Source organism: Netta rufina (genome assembly GCF_964035555.1).
Source record: "Netta rufina genome assembly, chromosome: Z".
NCBI lineage: Eukaryota > Metazoa > Chordata > Aves > Anseriformes > Anatidae > Netta > Netta rufina.
The window spans coordinates 61190514-61216335 of record NC_140126.1 but is presented as its reverse complement, the minus strand read 5'-3'; positions in this window follow the sequence as shown (position 1 = coordinate 61216335).

The following is a 25822-nucleotide window of genomic DNA, read 5'->3' as shown; positions in this document are numbered from 1 at the left end:
GTAAAACCAAAGGGGGCTGTAGCTTATATTATAAGAATAAATGTTTTTGTTTTTGTTTTTGTTTTTTTTTTCTGCCAAAATATAAAAGAATGAATTTTAACAAAAACTTTTATCTCCATTCTTCAGGAAACTCTATCATCTGTCAGGAAAATAAATAAATAAATAAATAGATACGTAGATAAATAAACAGATAAATAAATAAATAAACCTCGAAGTTTCCTTCAGAAAACTTATAAGAAATCACTGAGATAATCAAATGGAAAATCCATTTTCCTTCTGAAAAGAAAATGGAACAATGAGGTGGGTGAATTGGGACCCCAGCATTAGGAGGTGAGATACGTTGGAAACCTCACAACTTTGCAACTGGTTGTTCAAGTCTTCTTGGAGATCCTGGATAAAAGTCAGGAAATTTTTTGCTCCCCACCTTCTGAAAGGCCAGCCTTCTGAAATGGTGATCATGAGTTTACTTGCAAGACTTTATGGTCTTGAAAGGCTTGAAGAGTTGGCTTTTGTTGCAGGCTGCTGTGAAACAAGTATCCCAGGGATCCTTGAAAGTTAGCAGCTTGTAAAGTCATGATGGCAGGTAACAGTTTTCTGAGTAGACAAGTATACTGGAAATGGATTTTCAGTAGTACCTTTATTATATTCTATTCCATTATTATCCTTATATCATGGTGTAGAAATTGCAGTATCTTTTAAACTACATATTCTGTTTTTGTTGTTTTCTTTCCTTTAGTCTTTTTTTTTTTTTCTTCATAATTAAAGTACTAAGATAATGTTAATATTATTAATGTTTCAAAATAAGCTTACTATTTACCAGATACATGATGAATACCATACCACAGTTGGATATTGCTAATAAGACATTATTTCTATTATTTATTATTATTATTCTATTTTTATCTATTATTATTTATTATTATTATTCTATTATTTCAATTATTATTGCTAATAAGCTATTTTTTCAAGGTAATATAATAAGGGAAAAAGGGGGGAAAGTTCCTAATTGTCATCTAAAATGGTCTTAAAAATTGATAGTTACATTATAAATGGTACACATTCATTTGCTATAACATGATCAACTATTGTTCTGCAGTTACATAACAAAGTTATACATAAACATTTCTACGACTGTTCTGCGTAATACTTGAGCAAATAAAAACAGCAGTGTTTTTGATTTCCAAGGGCTGCTGTGAACCTCTATAATATTTCATTCTCTCAAAGCATGAATTGATTTACCTGTAGTCACAACAGAGGTTCACCAGAAGCTCACTTTATGAGCTTCTGCTTACAGCATTAAAACCCTATAAAGACTACGTATGCCAAGTCTGAATAAAAATTTGCTGTTAGCAGATTCTGCAAAATCCATAGACTCTTATGTTTTAATTCAATGAGGATTTTGTTTTTATTGAGATCTGAATAGGAAAGAATGCAAATTTTGCTGCTTAAGTTTCTAATTCCAGTGTTCATCCTGCCACCATTGGTCAGTGTCAAATATCTCCCACTTGACATGCAGTGGACAAATATATAATGACATATATCAGGATATGTGTTGACTGTTAGTTGGTTTATCTGGTAACATACTATTCCATAGTGAAAAAGAAAGTATTGCACAGTCTTCTATAAATCTCTTGCCTAACACTGATGCTTAATTTCCAGAGAGAAAACTGTCCTCAAAAAAAAAAAAAAAAAAAAAAAAAATCAAAGAATGGTAAAAAATAGTACCACCTTTGTTTTTGCTTGGGTGTTTTTATTCAAAATTAAAGCCAGAGGGTGTGAGTTTTTTTTTTTTTTTCTTTTTTTTTTTTCTTTTTTTTCCCTTTTTCCCTCGACAGATGGATCTGGCAATATGACTTCTGAAACCTCAAGTGAGAAGGCTCCTGTGAAAATGTGAAAATTTAACTGAAAAATTTTCATGTGAAAGGAGGCCCATAACTAAACAGAATGAAAAGGCTAGGAAGAGCTAATAGACTATATTTTTTCCTTCTTTTTTTCTTTTTCCCCACATATGGTGAAAATAGGTAGGGAAAGGTCAATAACTGTGTGGGGAAAGGAGAGACTTTCTTCTGGAGTACGTGAAGTGTTTAGGGTAAAGGACCAGGGAAGCTCAGAATTTTCTGAGGGATGCTGTTACACACAGCTGCCTACACAACTAAAACTAATGCTGGGATTTCTGGGGCTTCTAAATATTACAGAATTAGAATCTAGAAAGAACAAATCCAAAATTATTTATATGAAGTGTGGTTATTCTTTCTTGTATTTATGAGCATTGAAGATTGGTATGACATAATAAGCTATGTAAAGTATGAGAGAAATTCTTGCCTCATTCTTTTATGATGCGTTTAAGCATTAAAAAAGAATCTAGTATATTCGTTTTTTTGAGAATATTAGGTACAGACTGATATGTTTGGTAAAAAAAAAAAAAAGTTCAGTATAATGACTAGGTTCGCTCACAAAACATTATTCAAAATAAAAGGGAGGGGAGGGGAGGAATAACTGAATGTACTGAATGTACATTCAGTTATTCATAAATCTCAATTAAATGGTGTATTAATAGATTGTCTGACATTAGAAACAGGATCAGTGAAGTCAGTCTAAAAAAAAAATCTGTAAAATATTTTCTCATCTGTCTGGAGTACAACAGTACAGCACTGTGTACCATCACAATGGAAAAAATGACAACTTCTCAGACTCTCTTCTTAATAAATAAAAATAGCATAGCTCATTGTGCCAGAGGGAAATTTGCAGAGATATTTATGCCATCCTTTTATCCCTTTGCTGTCACTTCTGGTCTAGATTTGATCTGGATGTTGGAGACCTCAGAATGAAAGGACTCAAATTACACGAAGAAAAAGGATAAATTATTTCCTTAATGCCAACATTGTTTTTATCTTGATTAAAATAATCTTATAAGTCTTTTACACTTTGTTTCCTAAGGACAATGAGAAAATCATTATTATAAACAAAATTAGGATTCATATAGGTACCAGAAGTATTTGTCACAGCCTGATATCCTGATTTTACACAACTAATGTTTTAATTCTTACATATATTAAAATTTTCAATTTGTAAAATGGGAAAATTATAATACAATGTTGTATTTTAAAATGAAATTCCCTGACAGCATGTCATAACTTTGGCTGGGATAAAGTAAATTTTCTTTGTAGGTGCTGGTATGGTGCTGTGTTTTGGGTTTAGGATGAGAATAATGCAGTTAACACACCAATATTTTGGCAGTTGCAGAGCAGGGCTTGCACTAGGTTGAGAACTTTTCAGCTTCTTCTGCTGCCTGGCCAGTGAGGAGGCTAGGGGTGCACCAAGAGCTGGGAGGGGACACAGCCAGGACAGCTGGCCCAAACTGACCAAGGAGATGTCCTCTACCATGTGACATCGTGGTCAGCAATAAAAGCTGGGGTAAGGAAGGAAAGAGGGGGAAATGTTCAGAGTGCTGGCATTTGTTTACCCAAGAAACCATTCCATGCTCGGTTTCTCTGAGCACCTGCCTGCCAATGGAAAGTAGCAAATAAATTCCTTGTTTTGCTTTGCTTGCATAGAAATGGCTTTTACTTTACCTGTTGAAAACCCATGAGATTTTGTGCTTTTACCTTTCCTATTCTCTCCCCATCCCACCTGGGGAGAGTGAGTGAGCTTATTGTACTTAGCTGCCTGCCAGGGTTAAAGCACAACCAACAGAATAAGCCTTTTTTTTTTTTTTTTTATTTAACCTTTCAAGTACTTTTTTTTTCTTTTAATTACTTTTTTATTTTATTTATTTTATTTTATTTTATTTTATTTTATTTTATTTTATTTTATTTTATTTTATTTTATTTTATTTTATTTTATTTTATTTTATTTTATTTTTTTACTATTCATTTTGTTGGAAAATGAAAAAATACTTTATTCAATTAATGTTCTGAAGTACAGATGACTATAAAATTATCTTGAAGTTATTTGAAAGAAACACTGCCTTCTGAAAACTCATTTACATCAAGGTTTTTGTTTAGATACATATTTCAGTGTCTGAAAATAGGATTGAAAGCTGATTTAGTGGTCTCAAATACCATTAAAAGCCCAGTTAATAATTGTGTTGACTTTAAGGAAAAAAAATCAGAAATAATAAGCACATTTTACACTTGCAGTATTTTAAAAGGATGGCAATCCTTACAATATATTGCAAATAAAATATGACAAAAAATGGACTGCTGAGAATCTACACTAATATTCTGTGAAATGCTTTAACACTTGATCGTTATCATGTCAAAATCCCACAAGTATCTAGATTAGAGTGGCTGGTTCTGGGTGAGAGTTCTAGCAACGAGAAACTGCAGACAAATGAAACTGACCATAAAACTCCCAAACAATATCACCTATATCCGCCTAGAGAAAGTCAGTTTTTGTTACAAAAGATCAAGTACATCAGTAAGACACTGAGAATGATGAGCATTCAGAATGACAAGTATTTAGTTTTGTCTAAATTTCTGTCTAATGCAAACATATTTTTCAGATAAATGATCATTGCTATTGATCACGAATAGCTCTGCTCTTATGCATTCTTTATTATTTTATGTTATTTTTGAGCTTGGTTTTGTGAACCGACTGTTGCTGAATTTCCTAAATGTTCTGAAAACACCTTCCTTTCTGGCAAGGAAACATTCCAACTGCCTAAGTAGCATCACAAAAAGGCAAAATGAGAATCAGGTGAGAAGTGTAGGATTGACATGACTTTCTGTATTTCTCTCAGCTCTAAAACAAGATTTCAAAACAATTTTCCCTTAAGTATATAATTAAGAAGTCAGGCAGCAGGCATCGACTGACAGGAGCAATGCACTATTAACATCAGTTAACTCCAAATCATCCTATAGCTTTGAAGCATATACCCTTCCACATGAATGACCATCTTCCAGTCTCTTCTTAGCTCTGTTGTGAGTCCAATGTGTAATTTGTTGACTGAACGCTTTGCATAATGCTTCCTACAGGGGCAACAGAGAAAACACAATAAAAAATTCAGTAAGGAAAATGACATGACAACTCTGGAGAAGAGAAATTTGATATGTTAGGCTCCAACCAAGCACTGGTATGTCAGGTTGTACTGATAGTATAAAATAATGAATACAAAACTCATTGAAACTCAGACTGGTATGTCCGAGTCAAAGAGCTTCTTGACTTTAGATTCTGTCATTTCTATAAAGCATGATTATTCTGATTTTCCATTTCTAAAAAAACCCCAGTACATACAGTAGATAGAAATGCTTATCTGAGGCAACTGAACCATGACAGTCAGGATCTAGCTAGTTAGTATCCCGTTTCAGACACCAGCCAACACAGCAGTATAGCCTGAAGGAGGATTATGACAATAAAGTACACTTTTTTCTTTCCTGTTCTGTCCTGAAACCAAAACTATATAAAGGAGAATTTCCAGTTCTTCTTGTAAGATTTTGCATTTGATAATTTACTAGTTCAGCCAGATAAAATCAGCAACAATAATGGAACTAATTTTCTTCTTTTACCTGCTTCCAAAAAAAAAAAAAAAAAAAAAAAAAAAAAAGTTAATTGTGTGATATATAGTCTACTCCTCATTTGAACTGCAAATATTGGGAAAAACTTCCAGCAAAAAACTTCAGAACAACATAACACTTCTGACTGGATGGTTTCTGCTCATCACAAGGGAACTGGTCTTTGACTAGCTCCCAGAAATCACAGTTTAGACAACCTCTCAGTCTGCACAGCCAACAGATTTACTAGAGTGGATGCAGCCAAGAAGCTAGCAACTAATGTTACACTTACCTACCCAACAGCCAATAATAAGGAAATCTCCCACAACAAAATTTCTTCTGCATCCTGAGCTCTGGAATTGCTGAAAGCTGAACATATGAATCTGAAAATCTTCTATGAGACTGCCACATACAGCAATACCAACTGCATCCAGTTTAATTCCCCTAATCAGCAGGAATTTGCATGCATTCTGTGCTAATCACAAGTGTAAGGTTTGTGAATCACACTTAAGGTAAGACAGAGACCCGCATGATCACCTATTCTTGCCCATATCATTCCAAAATCTACTTTAGAAAATCGATAACAAGGTATGAAAATCTTTTTTAATATATTTGTTATAAAAATTGAATTTTCCATACGTATAAAACACCCCAATTTCATTTATTGATGGATTCCTAGCAAAACTGCTGTGTCTCAGTTGGACTAGAGGTAAAACAGACTCATATTCACTTGTGTGTCACCAAGCATACTATTTGAAATGTGGGAAGGAATGAGTTAGGACAACTCATTTGAAAGGCTAATATGTTTAATTTTTTCATCTTAGTTTAGACAAACCCAGCTCCTGTCAACTACTATTACTGTCTGCTTTCTCAGGTGTAGGGATTTAAAAAAAAAATAAATCTGGGTTATGTCAATCTTTTTATTTCATTTCCTAATACAATACGGAGAGTTCTATATTTATTAGATGAAGGAAGTGGTGAAAAGCAAAAAAAAAAAAAAAAAAAAAAAAATTCTGAAAGACAGTCTTAGAGATATTTATTAGGTTTGAATTCTGAGAGTGGAAATAAAAACATAGTGAACGTTTTTGAAGGCCATTTGTCTGCTGTTTCCACTGTGTTTGTATGTGGGTTTAGAGGTTCACTAGATTCATTGCATGTAGTGCTATCTGTCCTTTAGCAATAGAAGTGCATTCACACTGCCAAAGTAAAATGGTTAAATTGTTGTGATGTGAACTCTTAAGGAGAGAAAAATCTACATGTTAAATCTTTGCTTTTTTTCCTCTCATACATAGAATCACTCAACTATGAACCATGTCTATGATTTAAAGTGACATTAATTATGAATGACATAATGAGAAGTACAAGAAGATGTAGATTGAAGATTAAAGTTATCAGATTTATTCTCCTACCTGACTGATTTCCATATGACAGCATATCTTTCTTAAATTTAGATCTGTTCAGTTTATTGATTTAATATTAAGATGGCATGATATTCTTTTAGAAATTTTACTATTGTTCTCACTGACAATGAGGATAAGACCATCTTGACCACTACTTTTGGTCAGTCCAAAATTTACTTTCATTCAGTGTGTCTCATGAAATTAATAAAACTAATTTTGAACTAGAATTGATTAGTTTTCAATACAAGATTATATTGTCAGCATTTGCACTGTCAAGTGAAAAGAGTCAATAGATGTTTGGATAACTGGACTAAAACTTGAAAAGAAACGTAAAAAACAAGTGTGTTTAAAAATGCAGTTTTTGTCGAATGCTATGGTGTTATTTTTAGGAATTCTGATATTTCTGGAAGTTTTTATTATCATAAAGGCTACCAAAATCAAGAATGAAATCATTGGACTAATGGAAGGAGCTGTGGAAAAATTACATAGGTCTTACCACATTCGCATAGCATATAGAAAATATCAGAATTAAAGGCATAGTAATGTAGTTATGATTAATACAGATATGATTTAGTAAACCTTGTTTACACACATTTTTTGGTAATTATGTTTTTACTACAGTTCAGTTCAGTCAAAGCCACCATCTACAAAGTACAGGGAAAAAGAGAATATGCTTTAAACCATTTATTGGGCTGCTAAGCAAACATTCCTTTATGCTCTAAATAATATCATTCCACAAAGAAGATGTCTGCATCATTGCTAGTGTTGAGAAAACAGCAAAAGAAACAAGACCCCCCATAAGAAAGTTCCCATCTGGCAGTTATTTATGCAGTAGTAACTGCTTTGGCTCAGTGGACAAGTAGATGCTATAGTATTGACCGGCATAGCCTGTTTGGTTAGAGCCCTGTTATGGGTTTAACATTCCCCTTAAGATCAGAACCAAACCATTAAAGTACAGGTTAAGATACATTTAATGTTCAGTACTGTGCCACTGCACAGAAATTGCCAGTAATTTAAGACTTGTGTGTTTTCTCCTTGACTTTCTAACCTGGTAACAAGAACATTTGGATAGGATGGAGAGTTTATTTGCTCTGGTAACTGCTGTCAGGATTGTTTATGTGTTAATTTAAACTCTCATTATACTAATTTCAGAAGCAAACAAGCTTAGAAATAGTTTTGGGAGCTGCTAAATCAGAACTCCCTTGCTACTACTTAAACATCTGAATTATTTAGCTGCTTCTACGTATGCTTATTGTACCTCCCTCTAGCCTTAAATATCTCAAGTAACTTATAATTTTTTTTTTATTAATTTTTATTTTTTTATTGTCATGATGATGGGAGAATGAGATGGGCAACAGATTTTCTACTGAAACATACAACTTCATTATTTGCACAAGTTTCTACCAACTTTTTATTTCTATATATAAATTGATATGTTATAATGCCCAAAGTACAGCTGACATAATTTAAAATAAATGGTCTCTTTGTTTTGACAAAGTTATAAATATCAATTTAGGCAATATGCAAGAAGTAAAATAAACACTATAGAGATATAGATGGGATGAAAAAACTTTATGTGTTTTCTGTGTTGAGTTCCTTAAGAAAATTTATGTACCTCACAAAACCAATGGCCCTGGGTTCATCAACATATTGCTGAGAGGGATTAATGGGGAAAAGTCTTCAAAGAAACACCAAATCTCCATAAAATACCATTCCTGCCACTCATTTTCTGTTGTGTTACTCTTCAAATTTCATAGTAAAAAGCTGTACTTGTCCTTCACTCCTGTTTCCATGTATCTCTTTTTGTTGTTGTTATGATGGTGATTTTTTGTTGTTGTTGGTGGGTTTTTTTTGTTTGTTTGTTTTTGTATTTCTCCTTTTCTGCAATGCAAGACACAGTTGAAGAGAGGTGTGTGTTTGGATGCCAGTTCACATAAAACACAAAATCTAAAATTAGGACTTTGGGGACAAAACTGCCCTCAATAGACTGCATTATTTCCATAGCACTGCCATTCACTGTGATATGTGCTGTCATTTTCACAGTCAGCAGTGACTTGAAACTGATGGGAAATATAATTGGCAATGATGTAGATTTTTCCTTTGCTTCTGTGTGTGCATGTATCTGACTTTCTTAATTCTTCTCCCCTGACATTTTGTGTGTGTGTGTATGCGTGCAGAAAGAACAGCCACAGATTATTTTGAAACCAGTGAACCTTGTTCAAGTTCATTCTTATATGAAGTTCCCAGTCATATAGACTAAAAATTATCACAGATCATTTTGTATTTAATAGAATTTATATGATAAAAGTGTGTGATTTGTTACTGGATGTTAGTATTAGAGCATTTTTAACACCTTATATTTAACTCTGTGCTCAGCTCAACCACATTGTTTTGGTGAATCTTAAAAACACAAATTTAATGTTTGATCTAACACTAATTTACTCAGTAATATATATATTTTTAGAATATTATTATTTTTAATTGAAAACAGAAATAATGGAGGACCTGTCCGTCCTTCCTTCCTTCCTTCCTTCCTTCCTTCCTTCCTTCCTTCCTTCCTTCCTTCCTTCCTTCCTTCCTTCCTTCCTTCCTTCCTTCCTTCCTTCCTTCCCTCCTTCCCTCCTTCCCTCCTTCCCTCCTTCCCTCCTTCCCTCCTTCCCTCCTTCCCTCCTTCTCTCTCTCTCCCTTTCTCTCTTTCTCTTTCTTTCTTTTTTCTTTCTTTCTGCCTACCTTTCTTCCTTTCTTCCCTTCCTTCTTTTTTTCTTTCTTTTAACCTTATTTGTTTGAAATTCTCCAACTTGAGGAAGGCTTGAAACCGTAACTGGAATGATGAATAAGCACATGTGGAAAAGCACATCCTTTTGCTTTTTATAAGGCACTGTTACTTTCAGAAATAGACTCACTAAAGATTCAATGTAAAAAGGCAATTCAAAAGTTAATTCATATTTTTCTAAAGATAGATCCTACAAATCTAAAAGAAGGATGAACAATAACAGAACTTTCTTCTTCCTAACTTGAAAAATATGTATCAGGCTATTTTCAGGATCTTCTTGTACTTTAGCAAGACATAGGCTTTGGCTTGAGAATATGATTTAGAAAACGCACAACTTAATCCTGCACTGTTGCGATTTCCTGCTTGTTCAGAGTGCAGGTTCATATGCCAGCTAAGGGAAGGGCAAGCTGACTATGCAGGGAACTGTATTTTCCTAACCTTTTCTACATGAAGCTTTCAGTCCTCAGATAAGCTGTTTCAATAAACTAAACCAATGTTTAATGATTCAGTGTTAATGATGGGGTTAATTTCTTTCTAGTTCATCTCCTCACCTCTTTGCAGAGCCAGATTAGCATGGTGATGGCAGAATGGAGGTGGAGAGTGCTTGTTCACAGAGGCAGAGCCCAACCCATTGTGGGTGGCTGTTATTAGACTATCTTCAATGTTAAAATATCCTCATATTCAGTTTTGTCACAGAAGCTGTTCAGACACAGTACTGTGAATACATAGGATGTGCCAGAGCTCTAGTCTCTTAAACCACTGTCCTGCCTTCCCTGGGGGTATAGGCAGAATTGATAACATCATGATGTTATCAATCAACATAACATCATAATGGTACATGGGATTCAAGCTATATGTCAGTGTGCATGTTAATTATTCTTGACCTCAGGAGCCTTCTCTTGTTCTGTTTTCTTTTCTGATGAATTCTTACATAGTCAAACACATAGGTAGTAATTCATAGAATTGCCTGTTAAGTTTCCTCAAAGGGAAGGTCACTACACAGAAAGCAAACAGAACAAAGAGATTAAAATAAATAAATAAGTAGAATAATTACTTGGGAATCACATGCTTGGGAATTTCATTTAATTTTATTACTCTTCATTAGATTGATCCAGTTCCTGTACATGGACAGAAATCAATAGTTTTTGAAAGATTTTGCTTCTCCTTATGTAAAATATCCAGACAGCTGTACACTGAAGAGAATATCTGGAATGATATTCCAAGTATGCTCTCTGAGAGAGTTATAGTCTGGTTAGTTTTCTCTAAAACTAATTTGGAGAAGCTCTCCTTTTAGAGAGGAGAGCTAGGCCTATTATGGACAGAGGCAAGATTTTGGTGACAAAGAATATAAATATTTAAGGATCATTTCTTGCAAGTTCTAATATGTTAGCTTTGCTAACAGCACAACTTTCTGAATTATTGCACCCCAACTCTTTCCCTGCAAGACTAGGAGGAATAGGAGATAGGAGGAATATTACAGAATCACAGAATTTCTAGGTTGGAAGAGACCTCAAGATCATTGAGTCCAACCTCTGACCTAACGCTAGCAGTCCCCACTAAACCATATCCCTAAGCTCTACATCTAAACGTCTTTTGAAGACTTCCAGGGATGGTGACTCCACCACTTCCCTGGGCAGCCTGTTCCAATGTCTCACAACCCTTTCAGTAAAGAAGTTCTTCCTAACATCTAACCTAAAACTCCCCTGGCTCAACTTAAGCCCATTCCCCCTCACCCTGTCACCAGGCACGTGGGAGAATAGACCAACCCCCACCTCGCTACAGCCTCCCTTGAGGTACCTATAGAGAGCGATAAGGTCACCCCTGAGCCTCCTCTTCTCCAGGCTGAACAAGCCCAGCTCCCTCAGCCGCTCCTCGTAGGACTTGTTCTCCAGGCCCCTCACCAGCTTCATCGCCCTTCTCTGCACCCACTCAAGCACCTCCATGTCCTTCTTGTAGCGAGGGGCCCAAAACTGGACACAGTACTCGAGGTGCGGCCTCACCAGAGCTGAGTACAGGGGGACGATCACTTCCCTAGCCCTGCTGGCCACACCGTTTCTGATACAAGCCAGGATGCCCTTGGCCTTCTTGGCCACCTGAGCACACTGCTGGCTCATATTCAGCTGACTATCCACCATCACTCCCAGGTCCTTCTCTGCCTGGCAGCTCTCCAACCATTCCTCTCCCAGCCTGTAGCTCTGCTTGGGGTTATTGCGCCCCAGGTGCAGGACCCGGCACTTGGCCTTGTTGAACTTCATGCAGTTGACCTCAGCCCATCGGTGCAGCCTATCCAGATCCTCCTGTAGAGCTTTCCTACCCTCGAGCAGATCGACACACGCACCTAACTTGGTGTCATCTGCAAACTTACTGAGGGTGCACTCGATGCCCTCGTCCAGATCATCGATGAAGATATTAAAGAGGACCGGCCCCAGCACCGAGCCCTGGGGGACGCCACTAGTGACTGGCCTCCAACTGGACTTGGCTTCATTCACCACGACTCTTTGAGCCCGGCTATCCAGCCAGTTTCTAACCCAACGAAGCGTGTGCCAGTCCAAGCCAAGAGCAGTCAGTTTCTTGAGGAGAATGCTGTGTGAGACAGTGTCAAAAGCCTTGCTGAAGTCAAGGTAGACCACATCCTCAGCCTTTCCCTCGTCCACCCAGCGCGTCACTTTGTCATAGAAGGAGATCAGGTTCGTCAAGCAGGATCTGCCTTTCATAAACCCATGCTGCCTGGGCCTGATTGCCCTGCAAGTGCTGCGTGATGACTCTCAGGAAGATCTGCTCCATGAGCTTCCCTGGCACTGAGGTCAAACTGACAGGCCTGTAGTTTCCCGGGTCTGCCCTCCGGCCCTTCTTGTAGGTGGGCGTCACATTTGCTAGCCGCCAGTCAACTGGGACCTCCCCCGATAACCAGGACTGTTGATAAATGATGGACAGTGGCTTGGCCAGCTCCTCTGCCAGTTCCCTCAGTACCCTTGGGTGGATCCCATCCGGCCCCATCGACTTGTGCACATCCAAGTGCCGTAGCAGGTCACCAACCAGTTCTTCATGGATAGTGAGGGCCACATCCTGCTCCCCATCCCCTTCCACCAGCTCAGGGTACTGAGTATCCAGAGAACAACCGGTATTGCCGCTAAAGACTGAGGCAAAGAAGGCATTGAGCACCTCTGCCTTTTCCTCATCTCTTGTAACTAAGTTTCCCCCCGCATCCAGTAAAGGCTGGAGATTCTTCTTAGTCCTCCTTTTTGTGTTGATGTATTTATAGAAATGTTCTTTGTTATCTTTAACGGCAGTAGCCAGATTGAGCTCCAGATGAGCTTTGGCCTTCCTAATTTTATCCCTGTACAGCCTCGCTACATCCTTAAAGTCCTCCCTTGTGGCCTGCCCACTTTTTCAAAGATTATAAACCCTCTTTTTTCTCCTAAGATCAAGCCACAATTCTCTGTTGAGCCAGGCTGGTCTTCTTCCCCGCCAGCTCATCTTTGGGCACGTGGGGACAGACCGTTCCTGCGCCATTAAGATTTCCCTCTTGAAGAGCGCCCAGCCTTCCTGGACCCCTCTGCCCTTCAGAACCGCCTCCCAAGGGACTCCACCAACTAGTGTCCTGAGCAGCTCAAAGTCAGCCCTCCGAAAGTCCAATACAGCGGTTTTACTGGTCCCCTTCCTGGCCTCGCCAAGAATAGTGAACTCCACCATTTCGTGATCACTCTGCCCAAGACAGCTCCCGACAATCACATCCTCCACCAGTCCTTCTCTGTTTGTGAAAAGAAGGTCTAGCGGGGCACCACCCTTGGTAGGTTCACTAACCAGCTGTGTCAGGAAGCTATCTTCCACGCTCTCCAGAAACCTCCTAGACTGCTTTCTCAGGGCTGTGTTGTGCTTCCAGGATATGTCAGGGAAGTTGAAGTCCCCCAGAAATACAAGAGCTGAAGATTTTGCAACTTCTGTCAGCTGCCTGTAGAATTCCTCATCCGTCTCCTCATCCTGGTTCGGCAGTCTATAGCAGACCCTGACCAGAACACTAGCCTTGTTGTCCCTGCCGATCCTAACCCAAAGGGACTCGACCTTGTCATTCCCAGCCTCGAGTTCTACAACCTCGAAAGACTCTCTAATATAGAGAGCCACACCACCACCCCTTCTGTGCTGCCTGTCCCTTCTAAAGAGCTTATAGCCAGGCATTGCAGTACTCCAGTCATGAGACTGGTCCCACCACGTCTCCGTGATGGCAACCAAGTCGTAGCCTGCCTGCTGCACGATGGCTTCCAGCTCCTCCTGTTTGTTACCCATGCTGCGTGCATTGGTGTAGATGCACTTCAGCTGGGCCTTATCCTCCGGACATTATATTCACATACCTGCAGAAAATTGGTAAGAGCCACCCAGCCTCCTAAATTCTACATGTGCTTTGAAACTGCTTCAGAAAACAGTAATTTCTACCAAAATTCTGTTCATACATTAGTTCTAACATCTTCACTAACAAGAATGTTTGTGAGTTGCTGTGCGCGATGGAAATTTTCTCTGCTTCCTTGGATGGATCTGCTCTTTCACTTTGAATGTTATTTATAGTGGTCCAGAGTGACATATGCAAACTTTTAAGCTTTCTAGAATTTAAATATTAAGGTTCTATTTCCTAACGGTATTTGATAGCTTATGTTAAGTTAGTAGAATTGAACAAGAGAATTGAAGAAAACACCAGCATTACTCTCATCTTAAATCCAAAAGAGCACCATACCATTTACTAGGAAAGAGAACTACCACAGATGAAACCAGGACAACATACTTTTCAGCACAGATCATATGCTCACTAAGGGTTGAGACCAGTGTTAAGCGTAAATATGCACAGTAATTACAGTTCTGTACATTCTGCACTGTTCTGTTCCTGTAGTCTGGTAATCATTAAATGTATATTGAATATGCTGATATGATTCTGAATTTTCATTGCATATTTTCAAATCAATGAACATTTTGCCACCAATTGCAGTGGGGCTGGTGAGGTCTAGTTGGAGATGTAATATATAAAGACAATTAGGGCATTGGATATAATGTGAAACCAGAGCAGCTAAAGGATTCTTATTGCAGTAGATTGCATGTCACTAGTCTCCAGAGATTGAATCATCTTTAGTTTTCATCTTCCATTTTTTTTTGAGTCAACAGGGTTAATTAGAAATTGGTTAATTATTTACTTTTGTACTTAGGGATCCACCTCTGAGGCTCTGAGGATTCACCTTCTTCTGCTCAAGCAGTTAGAAACTCCATGTGCAGAAAGTACATTCCACATTTGAAAAGTACATTCCAAAGTACATTCCAAGTGAGTCAAAACAGTTGTCTAAAAGAGTGACTAAACTAGGGTTGGATGAAGAAGAAAAGTATTTGCCTCAATTCCATGCATAGTATGCGTAATAAAGAAGAAATTTCCTCAGCAATGGTATGTGTTAGTTGTACTTATCTGATAATTTCACTGTTAGCAATTCTAAGCATCATTTCATATCTGTTGTTAAAGTCATTTTAAAGTGGAGTTTTAGAATTTTCATCTTTTCTTCTCCCCCTCTTCATAGATACATGTTGAATTAAAATCTATTTTAACAAAGCACTTTAATATGTTTCCTTTTAGTACGGTATGAATAACCACTGGGACTAATGCTTAAACAGAAGACTTTGAATAATCACAGAATATCAGATTACTTTTATATCTTTTATACATGTATGTTTTATAGTTTCAGTTTCTAAACTGTTTAATGTGCTTCTCTTTCACATGGTTTTTAACTGGGTACTACCAGCTGATTATAATGATGACGACAATTGATGACAATTATTTTGTCAAAAAGATATATTTTTTTTCCCCATAAGGGCAATCAGACCAGCTAATGCAGATATGCAGATCTTCCCTTGAACAACACTATAAACTGAATTCATATGTAAATTCTTCTCTTCATTCTTATAGCATTTATTCACATATTATTTGAGAAGATCAGAAGATCACATTTCTGGTTGTCTTCTTTAATCCTGTTTCATTACAGAACAATATTTTATTTATTAGTTAAACAATAGGAAACAAGACAGTAGCCATATCTTTATTTGAAAATAGAAAAATGAACATTAAACAACAAACCAGTATATATGTATATATATATACTTAACATCTGTACTGCGGTATTTATTGACTTTCTCTAATAAGTTGGATTTTGATTTTTGAAACCAAAATAAAATGGAGAGAATAGCATTTCTCCAATATGGGAATCAAATAAACTTTCACTGTGATTATTTGGGTTGAAAAAAAAAAAAGGCAGAGAGAATAAATGTTCTCATTGCATTCCTGTTTTAAAATGCAGCACTTGATAAAAACACAGTCCTTTGCCAGCCATCTCCCTTGATTGGCATAATTTTGTTCTTTATTTATACAGTATCAAAAGTTTTCATATTTATTTTGGTTCTATTTTCTTCCTATAAAAGCTTTTAACTAAACACAGCTTGCTAATGGTAGTGATGATGATGTGAAGGCTTAGCAATTTTTAATACTATATAATGCACAAATTAAAATTCCAATGTAATCTTATACATTGCTCACACATTTTTTATGTACATAGACTTAACAGTTATCTCAAACTCTTGAAAAGGCTTTTCATGTTTTACTCAGAGTTTAAACTGTATTAAATAGTTCATTCTTGATGTACTTCTTTTATAAAAAATGATTGATAAAAAGCTGGAGTTTTCCTGTTACTCAAGAAGGGAATGGTGCTACATTTTTCTATTCCCACACCTGTTGAAGAGATGGTTCTAATGTTTTCTTTTTTCTTTTTTTTTTTTTTTTTTTTTTTGTTATCAGTAATTCATAACCCAGAAAAATTGTAAAAGAGTCTGGAAAATCATAGATGATTTTTGACAAAGATAGAAGTGTGAAGTAATGTGTTAGGGAGAAGACAATTGTTTCCTCACTGATTAAGGTTTCCAGTAAACACATTTGAAGAGAAAGTGCTCGTGTCATTCTGCTGTCATGTCATTCTGAGTGGTTAAAAACAAAGCAAACAAACAAACAAACATACAAAACACACACACAAAAGGAGATAATGAGTAGGCAATGTAATGGAAGTGTGTAAAGTCCACTTCTACATGGAAATGTTGACAGAATGTGCTATTTGTTTTGCATTGCTAAGAAGAGTATGTTCTACACTGAAAATATGCCATCCTTTATACTGTAGTATGGGGGTGAGAAAGTGATAATGAAACACAAACAGCATAATTGGCTGCTTGAAAACAAGAAATGGTTCCAACTTAAGTATTTTGGTTGTTATGAGACAATCATGATGTTGTTTTGTTTTTTTTTTGACAAGTGTGTGTTCAGCCACAAGTCATGATGTGAGAAATGCAGTGTGTGTTTAAAAATTGGCTTTGATGTAACTCTTCTAGAATTTAGAAAATAGGTTTCAGTATGAACTGACAGGCTCTACTCTACTTTATTGACCCAAAGTGGCAAAGAAGATTCATTGCAAATGCGTGACTTACAGATCATGCGTATGGGACTCAGCAGCAGGCAGTTGCTTTCTTTGAATTTTCATAGCAAGTGAAGAAAAAAAAAATGTATGTTTTATAAGAAACTAATTCATCAGTATCCATCATTTCAGTAAAATAACAAAACTGATTTGACTGTGGATAATTTCCTATCTCCCCATCCTAAAATTGTAATGCTTTCCGTTCTACTGAGATCAGGCATTGGGGCCTACATTTATCTTGACTTTGACAAAAATTATTCCATGTGTTTACGTGATTACTTATTTAGGAGAGCCTGCATGTGTATATTCTAAATTTCATGTTCTTTTAGGAATCTTTTCTTTAGGTCTTTAGGAATCATGTTTTTTAGTCATGTTCTTTTAGGAATCTGTACAAATCTGCGTCTCTTGATCATCTTTTGAATTAAATGGAGTTTTGATAATGTTATTTTCTACCTTGTAGAGAAATGTAATAGAAGCTGTCCACACTGCTCTGTGTAGCAAATAATATCTACATATAAGATGTGAAATTGCAGTACATATGAAGCATTCAATATATATATATATATATTCACAAATTAGAACCAGAATAATATAAGATTTGCACAGCTATTAAATGAGATACTCTAGTGTCTTTATTTGTGTTTGACACACAAAATGACTAATTGGCTAATTTTACCTCCCTCAGCAGGATTTGCTGTGGAATAAGATTGACATCTTCAGCTGAACACCATGACAGAAGTAGTGATTTTCTAGCCTTGAAGAAGATTTTGTACTTGTGCATAAGCTACACCAGTTATTTTCACAGAGCAAGTGAAAAAGTGATGTGTTACTCTCAAATACAGGGGAATATGCGTGTCAAAAAGCACCTTTTCTAAAATAAACACGGAGTTCGCTCTTTTCCTTTAAACAAGTGTTTTTTCTCTACTGTATCAGAAGGCAGTTGTTGGCTTTGTGGGGTAAATTAGAAACCCTTCAATTTCTGTGCATCTCAAAGTTCTGGATAAAGTGATTAGTTATCAACTAAGACTCGATGATCTTCAGTGTTTTAAAAAGGGTGAATTGTGATCAGAAGACAGTCTGATGGATTACGTTCAAAACTGTCTTAAAAACAAGTCATATATTGGTCTGCAAAAAATATGTAACTAAGATGTATTAAGTATTTTCAGTATCAGAAAAAATGTCTTTAAATCGAATATACTACATGCTTGTTTCACTCAAAGGTAAAGTGTGGCTGCCTGGGAGAAGTTTGTTTGTTTGTTTGTTTTATGGGAATATTGGATGTAAAATGTTAGTATTGTTTTCAGCTTATATTTATTCTTACAGTGTCAGGAAGTAGCTGACACTATGTACATGACAACATGTATTCAATAATACATGTTGTGTACATTCAGGAGTATGGTTTAACATTTTGTCTATCTTATGTGTTAGTGAGGATATAGATGGACTGGACAACAATGAGAGAAAAAAGGAAACAATTTAAAACAATTGAATAGCTTGGAGTGGCAGAGGGGGAAGTGCTGTTCTCTCCTCTCTGGTGAAGAGCGATAGGACCTGAATAGCATGAAGCTACAACAGGGGAGCTTCAGTCTGAATGTTAGGAAGAGGTTCTTCTTTGAGAGGGTGGTCAGGCAATGGAACAGGCTCCCCAGGAAACTGGTCTTGATTCATGTCTGGTGGAGTTCAGGAAACATTTGGACAATGCTCTCAGGGTAGTGTTGTGTGGACCCAAGAGATGGACTTGGTGATCCTTGTTGGTCTTCTCCAGCTCAGGATATTCTAAGACTCCATGATTCCACGATTCTAACTGGATACCTCTGAGCTGCTTTTCCTGGGCTTCCTTGTTCATTATCTCTTGGTTAAGAACTCTCTCATATGTTTATCTCTAACAGTCGAATAAAGCTTTGGTCTATAAAAAGTCATCACTGTTTGACCTCCAGCGTCACTTACATTCCCCTTTCTGTTTGCATGGAGGTAGTTCTTTGTTCTCCTAGGAAAGTATACACACTATATCTGTTCTTTAGGGGAAATATAAGTGACCCAGGGAGCACTACTGAAAATGGAAAATAACAGGTATTTTGTTATATTGATAACAGTTTTCTAATCTTCTTTATGTTACCTACAACCTATTTTACGAGATAGGTGAAATAAGTACTTTATATAAGTACGCGTGGGCTCTCGTATATGTTCTGGAAGAGTTCTAGGATTTTATTTCTTTTTCACTTCTTTTGGGATTTTAATATTCTAGCATACTCTTCTTCCTAGTTTCTTTCCTAGTTTCTAGTAACTGACTCTTGAGTGAACCTGGAACTTCATAGGTTTAGAAATTGAATTTATGACATAATGTGAAATGGTCCCAGGGTTTATTCAGTTTAGGAATAATTTATAAAACAAAGTACCTGGTTTTTAAATATTTGTTGTTGTTCTTGTTTTGTTTTGTTTTGCATTTAATAAAACTTATTTTTTGATTTTATTTTGGTCCTGAAAAACAGAAGACTGAAATTACAGTTGTGAAGATGAGAAGTTATGTGTTTGTCAAGTTTAGCTCTGTTAAAGTCTTCAACTTTGGCAAAAATGGATTGCTCACGCCTAAGGGACATGCTATATTTTGCTTTGTTATTTTGGTTATGAAAGGTGAATAAGACTTATTTCAACCATTTAAAAATAGCAGGAAACTCGTTATTCTCTGAAATCAAAGTATATGCCAACAGTAGTTTTTCTTAATGATACAACTGCTATGAGTCAAAATACATTGTTTGCATACATAACCATTGTTTATTTGTTTTTCCTAAAGTTTTTAATCTGAGGTTGAAAAGCATTGCTTTCTCTGCACAAGTTGGTATATTTCTTAGACATATTTTTCCAGATTAGTGTAGCACCTAGGATCATAGGAAATTATCTAGCTGGTAGAAGACCATTAACCTTGTTCGAGGTAATCCTGTGATAGGGATTCATAATATCTGGAAACTGGATTCTTCTCCTTCTCCTTCTCCTTCTCCTTCTCCTTCTCCTTCTCCTTCTCCTTCTCCTTCTCCTTCTCCTTCTCCTTCTCCTTCTCCTTCTCCTTCTCCTTCTCCTTCTCCTTCTCCTTCTCCTTCTCCTTCTCCTTCTCCTTCTCCTTCTCCTTCTCCTTCTCCTTCTCCTTCTCCTTCTCCTTCTCCTTCTCCTTCTCCTTCTCCTTCTCCTTCTCCTTCTCTTCTTTCTCCTTTTCTCCTTCTCCTTCTCCTTCTCCTTCTCCTTCTCCTTCTCCTTCTCCTTCTCCTTCTCCTTCTTTCTCCTTTTCTCCTTCTCCTTCTCCTTCTCCTCCTCCTCCTCCTCCTCCTCCTTCTTCTTCTTCTTCTTCTTCTTCTTCTTCTTCTTCTTCTTCTTCTTCTTCTTCTTCTTCTTCTTCTTCTTCTTCTCTTCTTCTTCTATTCTTATTCTTTTCTTATTCATATTCTCTTATTCTTTGATTCTTATTCTTATTCTTTTCTTATTCTTAAATTTGTTTTCCCTCTATTATAGTGTTTCTTATAACTTTATTAAACAATTTAATTGTAAAGATGCTAAGGTACTTCTATTTACTCTTTTTTTTTTGCAAGTCAGAAGAATGCCAAAGCATTGTTTATACAGAAATGCTTTGGCACAACAGCCAAAAGAGTACCACAATGCCCCGTGCAGCAAGTTGGCCCAGAAGACATAGTTTCACCAAAGAATTTTAGGGGATTCAGGCAAAGAGTAAATGAGGGAAAGGAAGAACACTGGGAGAATTATGTTTATACATAAAGAAAATAAACACTGGTAAGGACAACTGAAAGTTCTTTCAAAGAACACTTTTTTTTTTTTTTTTTTTTTAAATAAAAAAAGCTATCCTGAAGCCACAATTAATTTTCATAATTAAAAACAATAATTTTAATCTTTTTTTTTTTTTTTTTTTAATCTAATAGACACCTGCAAACTTACTATTACTCATGGATCATTTTTCTAGCTCAAAAATAAGAAGCCATCCAGACATATGGGAATGGTTTTGTTTGTTTGTTTTTGAGTCCATATCTACACATTAAATAAATTAATAGTGGGACCAGGACTTATATTTTCAAAAACAACAACAAATAGTCTAAAAAATAGAGGAATAGAAGTTAATATGGGGAGTGAGTGTCATTCAAACAGTTTGTTAGAAGGCATCCATTATTGCTTCCTTGGTTAATTGGCTTTTGGGAAGAGGGTCTTTATATATACATGTATATATATATATATATATATTTATATATATGTACGTATATATATATATATATATATATATACACACACATGTATATGTATATATACTACTACTTAATACAAGGAGGTAACTTTTCTTTAATTATATGACGATTAGGCTTCTAAAGTTCCACAGTCGCTTTATACTGACATAACTGGATATTGCCACTGAAAAGAGCACATACAACAGCTCACTGAGTTTGATAGGGAATAGATTTGGTCACAAACTAAGATGATAAAAGGAAAAATAAATCTTTTTCAGGCTGATTAGTCTTCAAAACCTTCTTTGGGTGCACAAATACCACTCTTGGCAATGATAATCATTTGGGAATGCACAGGGAGTTTTAATGAAAAAGGGTGCTGATTTGCAGACAAGTTGGCTTGAAGTAAGCTGAGTCTTTAGTAAGGTAGTGTCAGCATTCACTAGGGATATTTTTCTGAAATTACATATGAATTTGTCTGCTTATCTGCCTTATCTTTTTGCATATTTTTTATTTTGCAGGAAGGACAACCATATCCTGGGGTGCATCAAGCATGGCATTGCTAGTCAGTCAAGGGAAGTGATTGTCCTGCTCTACTCTGTGCTGGTGTGGCCTCACCTGCAAACTTGTGTGCAGTTCTGGGCACCACAGTACAAAAAGGACATGAAACTATTGGAGCATGTCCAGAGAAAGGTTACAAAGATGGTGAAAGGCCTAGAGGGGAAGACAGCTGAGGAGCGGCCGATGTCACTTGGTCTTTTCAGCCTGGATAAGAGGCTGAAGGGCCATCACAGCTTCCTCGTGAGTGGGAGTGGAGAGGCAGGCACCAATCTATTCTCTTTAGTGACCTGAGGAACCTGAGGGAATGGTGTAAATCTGTGACAGGGGATGTTTGGCCTGGATGTCAGGAAGAGGTTCTTCACTGAGAACATTGTCACGTGCTGGAACAGGTTCCTCAGGGACACAGTCACAGCACCAAGCCTGTCAGAGTTTAAGGAGCATTTGGACTGTGCTCTCAGTCATATGGTCTGAATTTTTGGGTAGACCTGTGCAGGTGAGTTTTATCACATTTGCAAGTCAAACATGTCTTCTTTGTGAAATTTTACAGCGTCTTTGGGGACTCATTCAATGGGACTCAGTTGAATCTGGTATCGCCTCTACCATTATCTTTCCTTCTTTCTGGACACTCTTGTGTCCAGGCTTCACAGGAAATATCAAATTAGCTGGTATATAGCTAGCTGGGTCACTGCATTACCCTTCTTAAACAAGGATTACATTTTAGCATTCCTCAAGGGTTCTGTAATTTTCTTAGTTAAAGAATAAGATAAGTCAGAGGAGCGGCTCAGGGGAGTCCAGAGATTTTCTGTTGATTTTATGTATATCTTGTTCCCTGATAAAGGGAAGTATGTTACCATTCTTTCCTAATGAAGGATTATAACCCTATTATATATATATAGAGAGAGAGAGAACACTCTGAACTGCTAAGAACTGCTTTTTGTTGTTGTTTGTTTGTTTATTCCTTTGTTTGTTTTCTGTTGTATCTATCTGTTTACAACCTTGAAGATCCTGAATCTTGCTTCTAATTAGATTGAGTTCTGTAGTATATTTTTCCTGGCATTCTTTTAATTATGTTACTGATTTTTAATTTTTCTGTACTCAAAAATTCCACTTAATTATTTCCATCTGTCCTCTTATTAAAAATGATCTATGTAACTCTAGATCTTCATGAGAGACTGATCTATATGAAAGCCTTAGAATCTTACCATGATTTGTAATGTGAAGATACAAATGTTTAAGAAAAATAATAATAATAAAAAAAAATTGCTAAGTTTGAGACATACTATAACATGTTTTTTTCCCTCTGTACTAAAAAAGTTTAAATGTCAAGATCAGGACTGACTAGGATTCTGGAAAGCCTTTAGTTATTCATTTATTTTGAGTTGTACCAATAAAGAACTTGTTAGATGAAAAATGGGAATAACTTTGTCTTATAATGAAGGTGTAAACTGTTGCCACATTGCCAAAAACACTTTCGTGATTTATTTATTTATTAAATTATTTATTTTAATTACATTTTTGTAGCTGCAACTCAGTCTTGCAAAATCTAGTCTTGGTGACTTAAAACTCATGGTATTGCTTGAACTTGCCCTACATGTATATTTTTAAGTGAGCACTAATTCTGCTTGATACTTCTTATAGCATAATAGTTGGTTGAAGAAACTGTGAAGAAACTCAGTTTGGAGTTTTAGAAAGCAAGCATTTTGTTATTGCAGTGCCAGGTGCAGAGGGGATCACTCCACCTAGTGTGCACAGTGAGTTGCTCAACTACAAATCTTATATGAAATCAAAAAATAAATATTCATTAGATCTCTGATTAATAATTAACACATTTGTACTATCTCCCAGAACTCATGAAAATATGCAAATGTCCCTGATGCATTCACATTTGTTTCTACTGGTGGTCTTTTGGGGTCTTCTGGTGGTTGTCAATAGTCTTTGTCACTGTGTTCACTGACCAAACCCAATTCTTGCACATGCTCAGGCCATCTTTTTATTTCTTATCTTATTGTTTCAACTTAGACATGCATACTGAGCTTATGCATGTGCACGGACATATGCATATCATGAGTTCCTCACCTAATCTGACACATCCTCCAGACCTGGGTTCTCTTGTCCTCACTTTGAGTTGCAAGTCTGTCATTTCTTACTGATGAAGCTGGCTAAATGATACAAAGTTTCTAAACTTCCTTCTATCTAACTATAACATAGTAAAGATTAAACCTATCTTCTCATAAAGCATTTCATTACTCTGTCAAAAGTGAGGGTAGGGAGGGAAGGGACAGGGAAAACACATGTCCTTTTGGTTTAGTATACCACTGTCATAGATGCATGTGGTGGCCAACCTTGATGATCATGTTTTTGTGCCATGAGCTGTTACTACTTAGTGTATGATTGAACTAAGATTGACCTTTTAATACATTCTTATATATAACTTAGCATGTTATTATCTATTATTTTCTGTGTGAACGTGTGCATGTGTGCACACTGTGGGACCGTTGATATTCTGTTGGTCTTATCATATTTATTGAGATTTCTGACATTAAATATTTCAAAATACCACCAGTAAGAAGCAACTTCAAGTCTTTTTTTTCCATAATTTTCCTGGTAATGCACCATGACAGTATCATTTTTTTCACTCCATTTTCTCTCATCAAGTATATTTTTATAAGTAAATTTTTTACTATATAGGGGTAGAAAAGGACTTGTTCCTGCTTTTGTCACATATTTTTTAATTTCTGTACGTAATATTTAGATATGTGTAGAAGTTACACAAGAATTGTGTGAATAGGAATTGTGTGAGCAGTGTGCTTGCTTGGTTCTAAGGTCTTAACAGCAACTTTAAAAAATGTATTTATGTAGCCATATGTGTATATATTTTAAAACAATGAAACGAAAAGCCTGATTAATTTCTTTATTGTTTGAATTTGTTTGAACACACTACATCTTAACATTTGTTAAGTTCTTCGCTGTTTTTTAAAAAGAAGAAAAATCACACTGGAATTCTTTCCAGAATTAATGGATGTCAACACAACCTTTTCAGCTTTCTTTTTTAGCACTTTTGGGAAGCCAAATAGAAAATTACTTTTTTTTTTTTTTTTTTTTTTTTTTTCCCGATACAGGTTTGATGAATACTGACATGTGAAAGGGGGGAAACTTTGATATGTAGCATGTAGCTGTGTCTATTCTTTTCTTTGACCATTTATCTTCTGTTGTCGGAGCCTGACAGCATGTTCAAAACCACTAAACTCATCTTTCACTTCCTTGAAAAATTCAAGTGTCATTCATTATATCGTTGCCAGCTATATCAATTACTTCCTACACTAATTAGCTTGACTCTCTGTAAATGCTGCAAATCAACATAGATTTCAAAAGTACAAATGAGTTCAAAAGCAGAAATTCATGTATATGCACTATTTTCTTTTTAATACAATGATCTTGAAGCAACATCTGGCTCAAAAGATAAAGGTTGATTTCCTTATTTTTCTCCCTTCCTCCTCCCCCCCCACCTTTTTTTTCCGTTTCACTCTTCAAACATTTTTAGCAGTTCTTCCACTTCAGACCAAGAGAAATGTTCTTGAGTTGGTGATATTTTTCTTTCAGCATTCAGTGACAACTCACAAAACAAGGTGGCAAAGAGAAGGAAACGGGAGTGGAAGGGATGTAGGGGTAGGGGCTGGAGAAGGAGGCAAAGGTGGAACAAAAAGGCAGAAGAATAAAAATCAAATACATAGGGGAAAAATGGAGATAGAATTTTGAAAACAGTAATGTCTTCAATATACTGTTACGGTAGTAATGCTAACTCCTCATTCTTGCTTGAAACTACTTTTGATTCATATTCTAAAAACCATCATTAAACACTTGGTAAGTCAAGACATGATGTCTGTAATGAATATTTTCT